General features: G+C 35.8%; 1 protein-coding gene across 3 annotated transcripts in view; it reads left to right on the top strand.

The window, feature by feature from the left end:
• AkhR (Adipokinetic hormone receptor) overlaps nucleotides 1–15,017 on the top strand; it is a 43,613-nt gene that overhangs the window by 10,814 nt on the left and 17,782 nt on the right. For 2 of the 3 annotated variants that reach the window (XM_066393655.1, XM_066393658.1), the window contains exon 1: nucleotides 13,424–13,537. The exons of the other annotated variant lie outside the window; for it this stretch is intronic. The gene's annotated coding sequence lies outside the window, so the exon portion shown is untranslated. Of the gene's footprint in view, nucleotides 1–13,423; nucleotides 13,538–15,017 lie in introns of those variants that run through there. 3 annotated transcript variants of the gene reach the window in all.

Here is a 15,017-nt window from a genome sequence, read left to right as displayed (position 1 = left end):
ACAGTAAATCAGAAGTCGTATAATATGCTAGAAGCAATGGAGATTTAAATTATTATGGGACAGTTAGCAGCAATATTTACGTAAATTTCAAGAAAAGAATTTAATGGCCGCATTCAGCAGAGGTAACCGGTGCAACTGCTTAAAAATTGTAGTAAAAATCGGATTAGATCCCATTTGATTAGGCATGTTACTCACTCAACAGTTGCACAAAAACTGTTGACCCTGTTGGATGCGTTCAACACGAAGCATATTGTTTTACATAAATATGAAATAGTTTCTGAAATATTTCTTCGAATAAAGTAACTTATGGTTCAGTGCATTACTCGACTCGAAAGTTTTCCCCCAGCGGGAAAATTCAGACGTGTTACATATTTCGAGTTAAGGGTTAAAGCTGTCGGAAAATTTTTGTTATATAGTTCTATAGTTTTGTAATGACTTTGTGTTACAAAGAGGTAGCTACTCCTACACAAGTCTGTCTGGATACTTCAAAAGTTAAATAACTCCTATACTACAGTAATACCATTAGTCGCTCATTCACTAATTCTCTAAGATTCCTTCAGCGCCTGAAAGGACAAGTTGAAATTTGCGAAGAGTTTTAAAATGATTTGCATGGGCCACTAAATGTGTAGTTACCTAAATTTCTATGCTACTATAATAGATACGTTGAAGGGACCGGTAATTCACTCGGATAGATTAACTTGAAAGGAACGCTAGCTAGAGCTTAAGAGAATTGAGTAACTTTATGAAATAGCTTAGTTCTAAACGTTGGTATATTAATACAACGCCCTTTGGGTGTTTGACAATTATCTGTAAGCCTCATAATGCCTTGAACGCGTCTAAAACTTATGAACAAGTATTGTCAAGCACATAATCACTCCATAAACGCTCACGATCCTCAGATTTTTAATGAAAACTCAATTTTCAGCTTTCAAGGGAATTTAATTTTACCCTCAATTTTATCCGCCTCCTTACATCATCGCTCTTTAACTTTATAGAGGTATAAAATATTTATGAGCCAGGATAACGACCTCCTTTAACTTCTGCATCTTGCATTTGCACGTTTTTAATATCAGACTCGATCAAACATTTGTGGAAAGTTGCAGTTTGTCCAAGAAACTGAACTGCTTTCGAACACAATAGCGTGCATTTGACGAGCCCCAACTCCCTAATAGTACTATAAAACCACAGCGAATCTCATTTAGTTTATCCGCAAGATAATAAATTCTAATACTCCTTTCATACATCACTTTCAAGACAGTTTTGAGCAAAATTCTCATATCCGTGTTCACTATTATTTATGTGTATTGTTGGCCCTATTGTGGGACGAATTATTCGTTTAGGGTTGGCTGAGAAACTCTCAACTCTCGACTATCAATGCGTACTTTAATTAAGTATAGCTTAAATTGAACAAAAATAATCATTTCAACTAGATCTTATACGAGCAAGAACCAATTTAAACTTACATAAAGACGTCAAACAAAACTAATGTCGAAGATACTTTGGCTTGAGTTAGTGAGCATATTTGAAATGCAAAATTTATGGATGGAGCTGAAGATGTTTGCACGGGAAAGGTGTAACTACTTGGGAACAGTTTAATTATAAAATTACCCTTTGAGGGAGAATTACGAGGGTTCGGTTAATGGGAACTTTCCAGGTAGTTTTCGAGAAAATTTAATTCGCATTAGACCCGCAAGAAATTGTCAAAAATCACCCCTAGTGTCTATGCCTAAAGTGCAAAATGTTGTAGGGGACTCAGTTCTTTAAATTTTGCAAAAATCAGGACGGCGCCGTTAATCGACAAATGGCGATATTCTCTTATTTGAAGTAACCGGTTGAGCACATAAACATGGATACATGATTTTTGTTTTGGGGGAGTACTGTGGGAACTCCGCAGTGCCGAAATAAATTTAAAAAAAAAACATAAAAAATGCCGGTCCAAGAGGTTTTGCGTTTTAAGCGCCGACCTGCGGAAATTCAATAGCCTGTAATATATTAAAGCTGACCCTCCTCCATCCTTCAATGTCACATGTTGTTCATTTATTAGTAGCTTATTATCTGCTGTTTTATATGGCGAAAGCCAAGGTTTAAAGAGGTCATATACAGGTCATGTGAGCACTGGCAACGTCGCGATCGCCCTTTGTTTTCCATCTGTCGCGTACTGAAGATGTAATGCTTGTCTATTTTAAACTTTGGGTGGACTATATAGTATATATGCTAAGCAGTTGAAGTGATTTAAATACATAAAAGGCAGTGCCAAACCTTCATTAATCTCCTGGAGGAAATTAGGTAAAGGTTCCTCATTCAGAAGACGAAGATTAAAAATCGAGAGGTGAAATGTCTGGACTATAAATCAAAGATGGGAGATCTGGCCAGATCTAACTTTAAGCTGATTTCAATTGATTGACACGTAAGTCGAACAGACGATTAGGGGTGGAAAAAGTTTTTCGTAGTTGGAAAACTATCGATAGTGATTTCTGTCAAATTCAGTATAAAAAAAACATTAAGCAATTTTAGGCTGTAGGTGTACAGGGTGTCACAAATTCAATGCCTTGAACAAACTTGCTATCAGTCACGTCACGGTCAGATCAACCGTTCTTGGATGGTTTTCTGATCAGTTGGAATAAGCATGTGTCAATCACGTCACGGTCGGGTCAAATTTTTCAACATTCGTTCGGTATTGATGATTTACACTGCTATGCTCGGTCAAGTTAGGATTAAAAAATACAAATAGAATGGTGCAATATTTGACCTGATCGATAAAACAAATCTTCCTTTACTCTTCTAATCATTTATCCGATGCATCAAGCATAGCACGGTATCTCATAACTTAAATTGGACTTAAATTAAACCTGAACTAACCTGCGAATAAGACTTTTTCGACAAAAGAAAGAAGTCACCCTTTTTAGTGGATTTTAAAAAGTTCTAAACATACAGAGGGTCATTATTTCAGTGAGGTACAAAAGGGAAGAGTGTGCATTAATATCCATATACCGACAGCTGCTTAATATATTTTCTATCTCGAACTTAGCAATTTTAGAGATTCCCGAGTAAAAAAAACTTGTTCCGCTTCTTATCTTCTCCTCGCTCCACGTCCTGCCTCTATTGAATCGATTGAAATCGGCTTAATGTTAGATCTAGCTAGATCTCCCATCTCCTCTGATTTATAGTCCAGCGATTTCACCTCACGTCTTTAAAACGAGCAACTTTTCCCCAATTTTCTCGAAGAGATTGACGAGGGTTTGGCGTTGCATTTTATATGTTTAAAATACTTTAACTGCTTAACAGACACGTATCTAGTACACACTGTAGCAAAAAACAACTAAATTCAGATGGGAGAAGGGAGGGAGGGAGTATTTTTACCATTTCAAAAAATAGAGGATCCAGGTAGGGGACCTCCTCCTAGGCTCTTCCGTTAAAAATGTCGCATCAATTTTAGATGTGCAGGAAAACTTCGCTCTGAAATTCACTTTTTCACCCCTCGAAGTTTCCTTCCGCTTACCAAGGGTTCTCGTCAGAAACCGGATTCCAATAGCTTCAAACTTAAGTAGGGTCTGATACTATGGGGGACCTTCTCATTAGGGAATCAGGATGAAACCTAGTGGGATAAATATGAGTCAACTGCCAACTTGAGTTAGGAGTGCTTAATTAGTTTATAGAAGACATTATTGAAGGGTGCACAGTAAATCTCTTTAAAACCCATGATGTTGATATCTATAAATCAATCCGAGGTGACGAGAAACTGTTTGCAAGCGACCTGTTTACTATTATGAAATTGTAATACAGGGAAAGATAATAGTAAATAAAAATATTAGCTCAGTTAATGAAACGCAGCAGTTCCACTGTTATGGGTCAAAGTTTTACGTCAAACAGTGCAATAATATTAGCTCAGGGGTGAAAACATTTTCCTCATGTTGAAAACTGTCAAAAATCTATTAAAACTTTTAATGGAAAAATATATTCGTGCATCGCCTCATAGGCAGTCTCGACGAAGTGATAGTTTTTCAAATTAAAGTGCCCGTAGATAAATTGAATGAGATAAGAGGGATTTATGATAGTTCCTACAAGGTTCGATGAAAGAAAATTTGAATGTTTAAATTAGGTTTGGGCCACGAGAATCAAAATAAAGTGGCCTCTTCCACACCACTTCCCAACGCATTTTTCAAATCCTGGAAAAACCTCAAATAAATCCCATCGAATAAACCCAGATGTCGCAACGATTATTATTATTTGCCACCTTGCCTGAAATTCCCATTTTATTTCGCCTCGCTTAGAAATTTACGATTCGAGAACGAATTGATAGGAAAGTGTGCGTTGGATAGAAATAAGGTCGAATTCTTTTTCTCAAAAAATATTGTTTCATAAGGTATTAAAATCTCCGCTGCTCTTCGGCTTTCGGGGCATTGAACGTGCTTTTAAGGCAAAACGACCGCAATAGCTTGAAGCGTGGAAAAGCTTAAATTTAATAATTACGATAATGGAAGAAATGGGTTCGGTTATTGCCAAATTGCTTTTGAATTAAATCAGTGCGTATGCATTTTTTGCTTCAAAGGTAAATGTAAAATATGGAGATAGTAGATGCGGAAATAAAAACACATGTGTATATTTCTGAATTCCTAACACATAAGTATGTTACGAAAAGAACTGACTGAAAGATATAGCGCAATGAGCTCCTGTGGCTAAAAGAATTATTATGCTATTGCAATAATCAATTGAGCAAAATATGGTCCTACCATCAATTTTCCTGTATGTCTTCAAAGCTTTCCTGTAGTCTTCAAAGCAAAGTTAATTTCGATAGGAATATTAAACAAAAGGTAACCGTTAATGGACGTGGGCCAAATTCTGTACATAACTAACAAGAAAACCTCTTAACGTACTTGTGTGATTGCCTCTTTCGTCTGTTGCTCGTGCGCAACACCTCAAACTGGTCCAATAAGAATTATTTTATTTCCTTGCTAAGTGAAGTAAACACTTATTGAAACTTATTCGTGCGCACTGAATAAAGTAACTAAGTCCTTACCCAACCATTTCTCTTCTTATGGCTAATCGAACTCTCCGAGATATCAATTCAACAGTGAAATAGTAACTGCTTGAAATCCGTTGCTGTGTAAAATAACCAAGCGGACTAAATCGGGTAATCGTGCAGTCTAACTAACTTGTTTTCCCTCTCCCATTTGCTATTTATAGTGTATGTTATAATTTAGGATTCAAATGTTGTAATGTACCGTTCATCATCTTCTTTTAAATGTGGCAATAATTAATCTTAAAAATTAATTGTAACTCGATTTTCGTAAAATTAAATTTCGTTAGTCCTTCGAGATGGCTAGCGAATCTTAAATGAAATTTCACCTTCGCTTAATTCAGCTCTACGTAGGTCCTCCGACGAGAAAATTGGATTTTATATAGCGTAGAATCCGTTTATTTATTGCCACAAATTTTGGCCTTCCCGTTCACGATTATTTTTTTGTCGACAGTATTCTGTCTTAAAAATAGCTGGCAAGAATATCAAAAAGGAACAAATTAGACTTTGTCTTGCGGAAAATTTCTCATTGTTAGTTTGATTGGCGTGGCGAAAGACATTTTTCTATACGGAAGTGGCTGGTGTATAATGAACGTTTTTCATTATGATTACATCTGGTGTTAAGGTCGCTTGTTACTTTGAGAACGGAAGAAAGAACCAAAAAAGACCAAGAAAATGTCTCAAAGTCAAATATGCCTTTAAATTTGCTAAACTTTTATAAAAATTCTAAGTACTCACGCTCGATGAGATCTTTTATTTTTTTAATAAATGCTATTCGTTGCCTGCACCCACTGTAAAAAGTAGATGTATCAAAAAAGGCTATTTTTATGATAATTTTTTGTGATTTAAATCTAAATATTAAATTGCTATTAAATTGTCATAAATGGGTATTCTCTCTACGGAACCAAAGTAATAGTCATTTTCAGATTCCATTGCCTTGGAAATTAATATTGAAATTCTTCTTAGTTAGTTTGCTTCAGAGAAAAAATTAACTTAGATTTATTTGAAATTGAAATTATTAATCATCAGTGACCATATTCGTTTCGCATTCAGCATTTCAGCTTGTGAGCTTCAATGGAAACTTTTTAATTATTAGTTATTGTTGGTTGATTACCATTGCTTTAAACCGACTTTACAAAATGTATTTTCCGCGTGTATTTGAAAGTTTGTAAGCTGCACCATTATTTTAAAGTCACGTTCTACATACCCCTGCTCAATTATCCAATTAAGTGCTTGAAACACAGTAAGTCACTAAAGAATCACACTGATTTTAGGCGAAGCACTTTTTAGAAATTGTTTTTTCCATTCTTACTACTTTTCTCATCTAAAACAATTCTGGAATGTTGCCTATATTAACTTGTGCATGTCCCAGGATGTGCTCAGCACGATGTGTTTATGTGTTGAACTTGTGCGCACATATGGCTGATGAAGCTAACAAGTGGAAACACATGTCGCCGGCTGGGTTGCCCAACATTCTCTTTCCACTTCTACCCTAATTCTCCACTCTTCTTACGAACTTCCTGCTAGCATTTCCTACGTCGTAAAAAACTGTCATATATGGCAAAAAATGGACTTGGGAACGGACTAAAGGAAAGTGCATTCAAAAATTATGTAAAAATTTGGACGATCCACGTAGTAGTAACTCTCGATTTAATAGAGCATGAATTTATTCCATTCATCACCCAATGGGGGGCTTGTCCTGGCATTCCTCCCAACACCCACAAACTTAATTTATCAACGTGCAGCTGCCTCACTTTGAAAACAAACTCTCCTTATCATCCGACAAATTGAGCCGTATCACACATTGAAAGGTTCTGGAAGTGACGCTAATTATAAGCCACTAACTTGGGCTACTGAGAAGTTTAAATTGCTTTAAAGGTAAATAACGTTCAACTTTGATACTTTTCCGTTTAAAAAACTATTATTTTAAACAGGGAGAAAAACTCAAACTCGTTAAAAAAGCGTTAAGTTGTAATTTGTATGCATGAAAAGGTTTAACGTAAGCCACAAGGAAATCAGAAGAAAATTAACGATTGAAATAAGTAAATGGGCTAAGTTTGCCCTGATAAAAGACATTAAAATGCATATCATTTTGGGAATGATAAATGCATCAATATACGATAAATCTCCGCATATAAATATATAAATTCAAAAAAGTTGATTTACGGCATCCTTTAGACCCCAATATGTGCTGCTTTTTGATGTATGTCTCTGCCTCATTTCTGTCTGCAGTATCATTTACCTTGACCTCATACTTGAACCGCGTTCCAAATCTACTGATGCTTTAGTACTTCAACCAAAACTATGAATATTAGTAAATTCTCGGGAGTTTCCATTAGCGTATTTTCTCAATTAGCTTTGATACAACACTGAGCGAGGTCATATTTCAGTTAAATCAAGCTAGCCATAAGCAAGAAATAATTGGAAGCTAAATTAAAGAGGATGGAGGACAAACACAAACACCATTATACATTTCTGTAAAATGCAAATATAAATAGTTAAAATGCATCCCCAATTAAGGTTTTAATTATTTAGTTGGAAATTTATTAAACAACATAATTGTATTGGAAAATACATATGTTCTTTCTCAAGCCATAATGAGTAAATTAGTGTTTTGAAGTGCTTTAAAAGTTTACCAGATACTCACCGCCAAGAGAAGAAAAATCGTCATTTACAGCGGCTCCCATTTCCCTGAACATAACCTGATAAGGCATGATTCACATTTGTTTCAGTTCATGTCAAATTGCCCCAAAAGTAAATAGTTCAATCCTTAATGTTAATGGTCCTTCAGGGACCAATTTCGTTGATTTATGGCCAGGAGATTGCTTCTCTTAATTCCTGTTTTTTGCTACAATCGCAAAAGTACCTGAAATAAAAAACCTCATAGAGTTGTTTACGAGATTGCCCAGAGGTTGCGCTAATGGGATTTCGATTTAAGAGGCGGGAAGGGAAAAGTCTAATTACTATATATGTGATTTGCTCTGTTCAATTTAAAGCGGCAATTGCATTTGTTCACAATGGGATATCTAGCACCTTATCTCACTTGACACATTCAAAATCCGGTTCTAAACAAGCCATAAATTAGTGCTGTCTCTGACAGAATAGATTGCAGCTTTCCTGAGCATTTGCACCCATTCTGTTCAGGCTCTAAATGCATATGAGCTTTGAAGCTTAAAATTGCCCAGCAGCTTTTGTCCGCTGGACTTAAATGGAATTAATTGTTGCCTGTTGGTCGTCCTGTCGTGTATTAACTCATTACGTCTCCCTAATGGAATCCCTTCCTACCTTGTAACCGAGAATTCATAAGAAAATTGGAAGTCAAATTACGATATTGCGGAAAGAGACGAGATGGGCACAACAGATGTGACACTCTTAAATTAATGCATCTGTTTCGGTAGATAAGAGACATTTGAGGGCGGCGTGGCAGTTGAATTTAGCTTTGCCTGGGGAAGTTATTCACTTGGGAGAATTCCCTGCGAAATCATAAGTATAAATAAATCCATAGAGGATTGTTTATGACGGTGCCTATGTTTGTAAAGAGTTTTTCTTTAGATATCTCACTAATTGGGAACAATGGTTAATTTAGACAATCGAAACAAAATTAATATCTGGTTAAATTTCGGTAAGTTGGGAGTTGAAATGAGTTTCTCTGACTGCGCAAATCCTTTTATACTGTTAACTGAACGATTTCGACAATCACGAACTAGAACTAACTTAGCCAACAACCACATATAACTCGATACCCATTTAATGAGTTTCGCGTGTCCCAATTTGGCCAATCATCTGCAATTTAAATCAACCGATATGAACATTCCACATGAAATGTAATAACGGTAATTTCCATCCAACTCTGCCTACTTAATTATGCGTAATATCTATTCATTTAACTAACCAAAATGATTTCCATGAGCTCTCTTACATGCATATTTCTGCCACCCCTAGGGCCAAAACTTCTAAATCAAGCCAGGCAATATATTTCTAGTCTAAACGCCAGGCAAGATTGGAAAACTCCTTATGATAACGATATTGTAATGAAAAATGCCTTGAGGGAGTGCCCTACCTCACAAAAAATGCTTTAAAGGAAGCTAGGTTTTTATGATCTAAGCTATAAAGGAACGTTTTTCAACTGCATTTATGATGCTGAAGAGGAGCCGAAGGACATTTTTGAAACATTTTGCTTCATAGGAATTTCGTGTGTAGTTCCCAGAGAAGTCCTTAACGAGCCAAGTTTTCCGAATGCTCGCCTTGACCTTGGAGTGACCAGGAATTTGCTAATGTTCCGTTTGAAAGTTTAGAAGGTAAATGATTTTGTATCTACAGAGCCTAAAGTGTATACAGAAACATAGGCGGAGGTTTAGACCTTTGAAATATAATCTCAGTGAAAATGCAAATGCCACAAAATCCAATTATTTTGTTTATGCTTCCTGGCATGCTCAATGTCGTATATATTACGAAGTTATATGAAACATAAAACTTGGAAGGCTGAACTCGCAAACATCTAAAAATTTCGTGTAGCAATGACGCCGTTACTCCAGTTTTGTTCAAGTCTGCATTAAAATCCGTATTCAATTTCACGTCCCAGTTGGTTCTCGTTAAGAACACAGAAATGTTCATGGCTTTCAGATGAGGGAGGGAATTTTAATCGAGCGTTAATTTTTGTGATAAAGAAAACAAAATTAGATCCTTTACATGACACAAATTGGCTTCGAATCTATAAAGATTTTCCCAACATTTCAAACGAAAGAAAACCAACAAAAGATTTCTTTGCGTAAGTTAAACTTCTGTAAGACACATGGGATGTTGTGCCTGTAGAAATATGTTTTCAAGCTGTCGGCAAAGTCGTAAAAGAAGTTTCAGCAGGAAGTCGTAAAATGCTCCAATGTATGGAAAAAATTGGGTTTTAACTTTAAGTGTGCGAATGAATTCAAGGATTAAATTCAATATACGTTGCAGAGCATAAAATTAAGGTCACCTCCTAATTTACATTTAATTTAACAATTTTTATTCAAATTTTGTTCACTTGCAACATAATTTATTAACTTTATGCGGTGATTTTGTCGTGGTGGCTGGAATGAAAAGGAATTTTTGTTCTTTAGTTTGTTCTTGCTGTAAAATGTATTAAAAATAACGAAATTAAAGAACATACATTTATTCCGAGCATGAAAGTTTTTGCGGATTTCAGTACCGAGTATTTCCTCCTCTAGCAGTGATAACAGCTTGCAGACGAGACATGTTTCGAATCGGGGATCACATTCTGCGGAAGATTGTCCCACTCCTGCACCAGCATTTCACGAGACCTCTGAAATTTCCAGGAGCTAGCATATGTCTCGGCAAGCGTATATTTATCTCATCCCAAACGTGCTCTATCGGATTCAAATCCACACTTCGAGCAGGCCAGATAAATCTCGTAATTTGAACCTCGTCAAGAAAAGCGGTAACCATGCGACTAGTGTGAGGCCGTGGAATATCATGTATAAAAGTTGCGTTATCTCCAAGAATAACCATGGACGGTACAACATGGTCTTCTAGAACCTTTGCTGATAACGCATTCAAAATCCCATTTTGGATGAAGACTAACTCCCCACGAGTTTCAAAAGAAATTTCTCTCCATGCAACAACTGAGCATCCACTGAATGGAAGCCGTTCAGCAATACACTATTGGGCATATTTCTCATCTGGTCGTCGCCACATTCTCAGACATCTGTCTGAGCCTGTAAGATAAAATCGAGATCCATCGAAAAACAATAAGCGACCCCGATCCTTTACTGCCCAAGTCAAGTGTTCTCTTGTAAAATTCAACCTCGTAATATAGTGTTGACGAGAAAGCGGAGGCCCATTAGCTCTAGTTCGAGAGAATTATCTAGCAGCATGAATTCGCCTTCCAACGGTCCACTCGCTTTCGATTATATTTTTCACTTCTTGCAGATAAGTTCGAAGGGTCGTAGCCGTTGGGCTCCTTAAAGTAATACAAACGAAAAAGCGGTCATCTCTAGCTGTTGTAGCTCTTCCTTGTCCTGATCCGAATCTTCGAATGAGCAACTCAGTTTCTTCATACTACTGAAGCACACATCGAAATATGTGATTATTGTTTAAGATCGTTTTAGATTCCGAAGAATCTTAAGTTGGACAAGTACCCCCCTGAATTTGTTTGTAAAAATTTTGAGCAATTTTTCAAATGACCCTAATTTTATGCTTGGAAGTGTATCACGATTCTTGAAAGCCACTGCAAACTGCCACACACAAAACAATAATGCTTTAAGCATACAAAATAATTAAGCTTTCCTGATGATTTTTCTGAAAGTAATGTCAACGCATCCAGTTTCAATACACAATTTGCCACTAAACTGGAAAAGTTGAATTTTCCATTTAAAGGAATGCTAAAACTTAAATTTAATTTAAACATCGTGCTAAGAAAGTTATCCGACTTCAATGCGATTCGAAAGTTAGCTCTTCGGCGATTCAGTCCCTCTACAACCTTCTGCATTTAAGGCAACATGGAAAGTTTTATTTTTAATTCATATTAAGCAGTCTAAAAGAAAACTAAAAAAATTTACTCGACTAAATTTGTATTACCCCGGTAGTAGTCGAATCTCGATCAAAAAAGCTCTCAAATGATCATGCGTTGGATAACTTATTTGAAAACCAAGAGTCTTGATAATGCAGCGTAAGGGAAACCTCGAATTAGGATGATTAAATTGTTGTTAGGAACTTAAATCTCGAAAGACAAGAAAACCGATTTTTCCAACCTAGTTGAAGATTTGGAAGCGAGACTTGAAAATTCCAAAAATACCAAACAAATTTCGGATTAAATGGAGCAACCGCGATAAGATTTGAGCACACGAGAGTATATGCGAAGCGAAAGAATTGATGCTACATGAGAAAAAAGAGGAACCTCAGAAAGCTCAGGAAATCTCCACTTTAACATAAAAGTTGAACCACAGCGAGTCGCTTAAAGTCATGCAAGAACGACACTTTTGAGGTCTTGTAGATGACCAATAGAGCCCATTCGGTTTGGAAGAGAAGATGCAGCGCTAGGAAGAGGAGAGGAAGAGACCGCCGCAGGAGAGAGATTGGGATTTTGGAGGGCTGAAATAGAGTTGTCAAAGCTTTGTCGATACAGGTATAATAAAAATTTTCCGGTGTTGGAAAATGCATTAATATAACATATTTCTCCTCATTCTCAATATGCCTTTAAATAATTTTCTGATATATTCCGGTGGGTGCAAAATTAATTCAATGCAAATTAACTACTAAATTAAAACTTTTTAAGGCTTAATTAAAACACTCCAGCATCAATCCTGATTAAACCCTGTTTTCCACAATTTGATAGGAAGGTCTGTGGAAACAAAGATTAAGCCAAGCGCGTTATAAACTTTCAAGGTAATTCTGTGGAAGCTGCGTCATGTGGTGTCACCTCAATGAGATTCAAGGCGAAAATACGTTGTAGATGATCTAAAATTAAATTTAATATCACAATAGGTATATGGGTTGAATTTTTCTCGGATTCCTAAAATCTCTCATTTTGCTTCATTTTCAAATATGCTTCAGAGATCAAATTTGAACTTCATTTTCTCGGGTAAAATTGAGGAACTCCAACTTGGTAATTCAATTTCGAATTAGTTAGATGGCAAACCAAAACTCCCATGATGTGAGTCGTAAAACTTTTCGAAAGTTGCAACTTGCAGAGACAACCAAGATGTTCCATTGGAAAGATTTTATTTTAACGAGTTTAACGCCACAAATACAGAAGTCTTTGGAAAATCCAGATTTCTGATTTATTACAACATAGACTTGTTAAGTAAATCTTTTTAATGCAACAAACCGAGCTTTAACAACCAAGAAATCTATTTTCCGAGCATTATTTGAGCAGGAAATTGGAGAAATTGCATTGATAAACAATGCAAGAATGTGAGGTTTTTTTCCTTCTATCTGATTGATTCATCTGACTTGAAGCCGGACGAAAATATTTTTCTTGACGTATTGAGGGACGATATTTGGGAGGACATTGGGGGCACAGGTTCGATAAACTTCAACATCCTCTGAAAGCAGCTCTTTTGTATATCGAACGGCGAATGCTAATGAGAGAAAATGAATAGAAAAATTTATTATAACTGAACATATTTGATTTTTGAGAACGAAATTAAAATTCAAATCTTCCTTCTCACCTTTATCAGCAAGCGACATTTTGCAAAGAATGCTATCAAAGGCCTTAACGCAATCGCAGAAAGACACTTCCAACCACACTCTCCTACGCTTGAAAAACACCGATTGAGTCAATGTTACGCGATTAGCTCAAGTTCTTGCAAGTAGAAGAATTTTATATAAATATTATTTATGGTTTTGTTTACTAAAATGAACAAGGGTCATCGATAAACCATAAGATAATCACCACCAAACATGTTTCACATCTCAGCCAACATTTAGTGCGATCTTCGCGTGTCGGTACTCGGTCCCGTTCAAATAAACTCAATTTCCTTGTGGTGGTCCCAATCTGGATTATTCTGGATTCTTCTAGGGAAGGTAGGGAAGTTTAACACTATTGCCCCGAAATATATGCCGACTTTACCAATAGGTTAAAATCCAAGGAATCGACGAAATAAGGGTATATTACTTTTTTCCATTAAAGTTATTATCTAGATAATGTTGCCAATGTGTTGATCTATTGGCCCCAACAGAATGATATAATGTTTAATTATTAGAGCTGTCGGTGCCTCCTAATAATGGATGCCCAATCCGACAAATATTAATCGTTTTGTTTATAAGGAAATTGACTGTATTTTCAGTGGCCCGTTGTGTTTAATGATAGAGAATTAAGGGGAAATTGTTTGATAATTAAACTAGTCAACAATATGTTGTTTTCTGTAAGCTGTAAGAAATAAGGATCAAGGACAAGCAGGGCGTTAAAGAGCAGAGTTTATATGAGCTGGTTTTGCCTAAAATTACGCTTTAATGAAACTGAGCTTTTCAAAATTATAGATCCAAAATTAGCTTGAGAAAGTTAAGGAAAAAATGCCTCTTAACGAAGGAAAATATGAACAAAAGTCTTTGGTATGTTTAACTTATCGAGAATTCCGGGAGAATATTAAAATCTTAAGAAATTTGAGTAATTCCAGAAAAAGCAATTAGTGAACTGGAGCTAATATGAAATTGCCCTCATCATACTTAAAAAAACTGAGCTAACTTGTTCCTGAAGAATGTTAAAAAATCCTTCAGAAAAATCTCTGACAAATTCGCACTAATCTCATAATACCTTAAATGTACTTACCTTGGGAAACTTGAGATTTTTATCAAATCTGAGTTAACCAGTTTCTGCTAAATCTAATAAAATCTTAAGAAAGTTGAGATTATCTGAAGATAACCTCTATTATTAACACCCAATTCCCTATTATTAAATAAAGCTTTAAGAAGGTTTCAATTAAAGACTAAGAATATTTTAATAAATCTAAAACCTAAGAAATTCTTAAGGAAATCTTAAGAAAATTGTGGTAATAACCTGGAAAAATTGAGGCGATAATTCGATAATATTGTGGTAGAAAGCATAAGTTAAATTAACATCAACATGGTTCTACTCGTACTGAAGAAACCTGAGAAAGTCTTAAGGAACACTTTGAGATGGAAGCAGCATCGTTAGCCTACCATTAGAAACCTGAAAATAGTTTAAAAGCTATCCTGAATTAGTTCTTATCTTAACAAACGTCAGGAATAACGTAAACTATAAAAAAAACTTCCTGGTGAGAGCTACAGATAAATATACCATTCAAGCTTCTTCATAAATAAAGATTTAAGGTTCACTAATAAATAATCTCCAGTAAACCCTTTAATGCCCACTATAAACTCCATCATTTCCTATCTCCAATCTCTGAATTCCTAATTATTACATTTACTGGGAAAATATCAGGTAATAAAAGTGATCATTTATTTTATACTCTAATTAGCCTTCATGGGAACCAAAGCTTTCAAAAGGCGTTGTTTGGAAAGATCGCATTTAAGAAACTTTGCC

This window comes from Euwallacea similis, chromosome 9, assembly GCF_039881205.1.
Source record: "Euwallacea similis isolate ESF13 chromosome 9, ESF131.1, whole genome shotgun sequence".
NCBI classification, from domain to species: domain Eukaryota; kingdom Metazoa; phylum Arthropoda; class Insecta; order Coleoptera; family Curculionidae; genus Euwallacea; species Euwallacea similis.
Note: the sequence above shows the minus strand (reverse complement) of the source record. Positions and strands in the feature narration are given on the sequence as shown.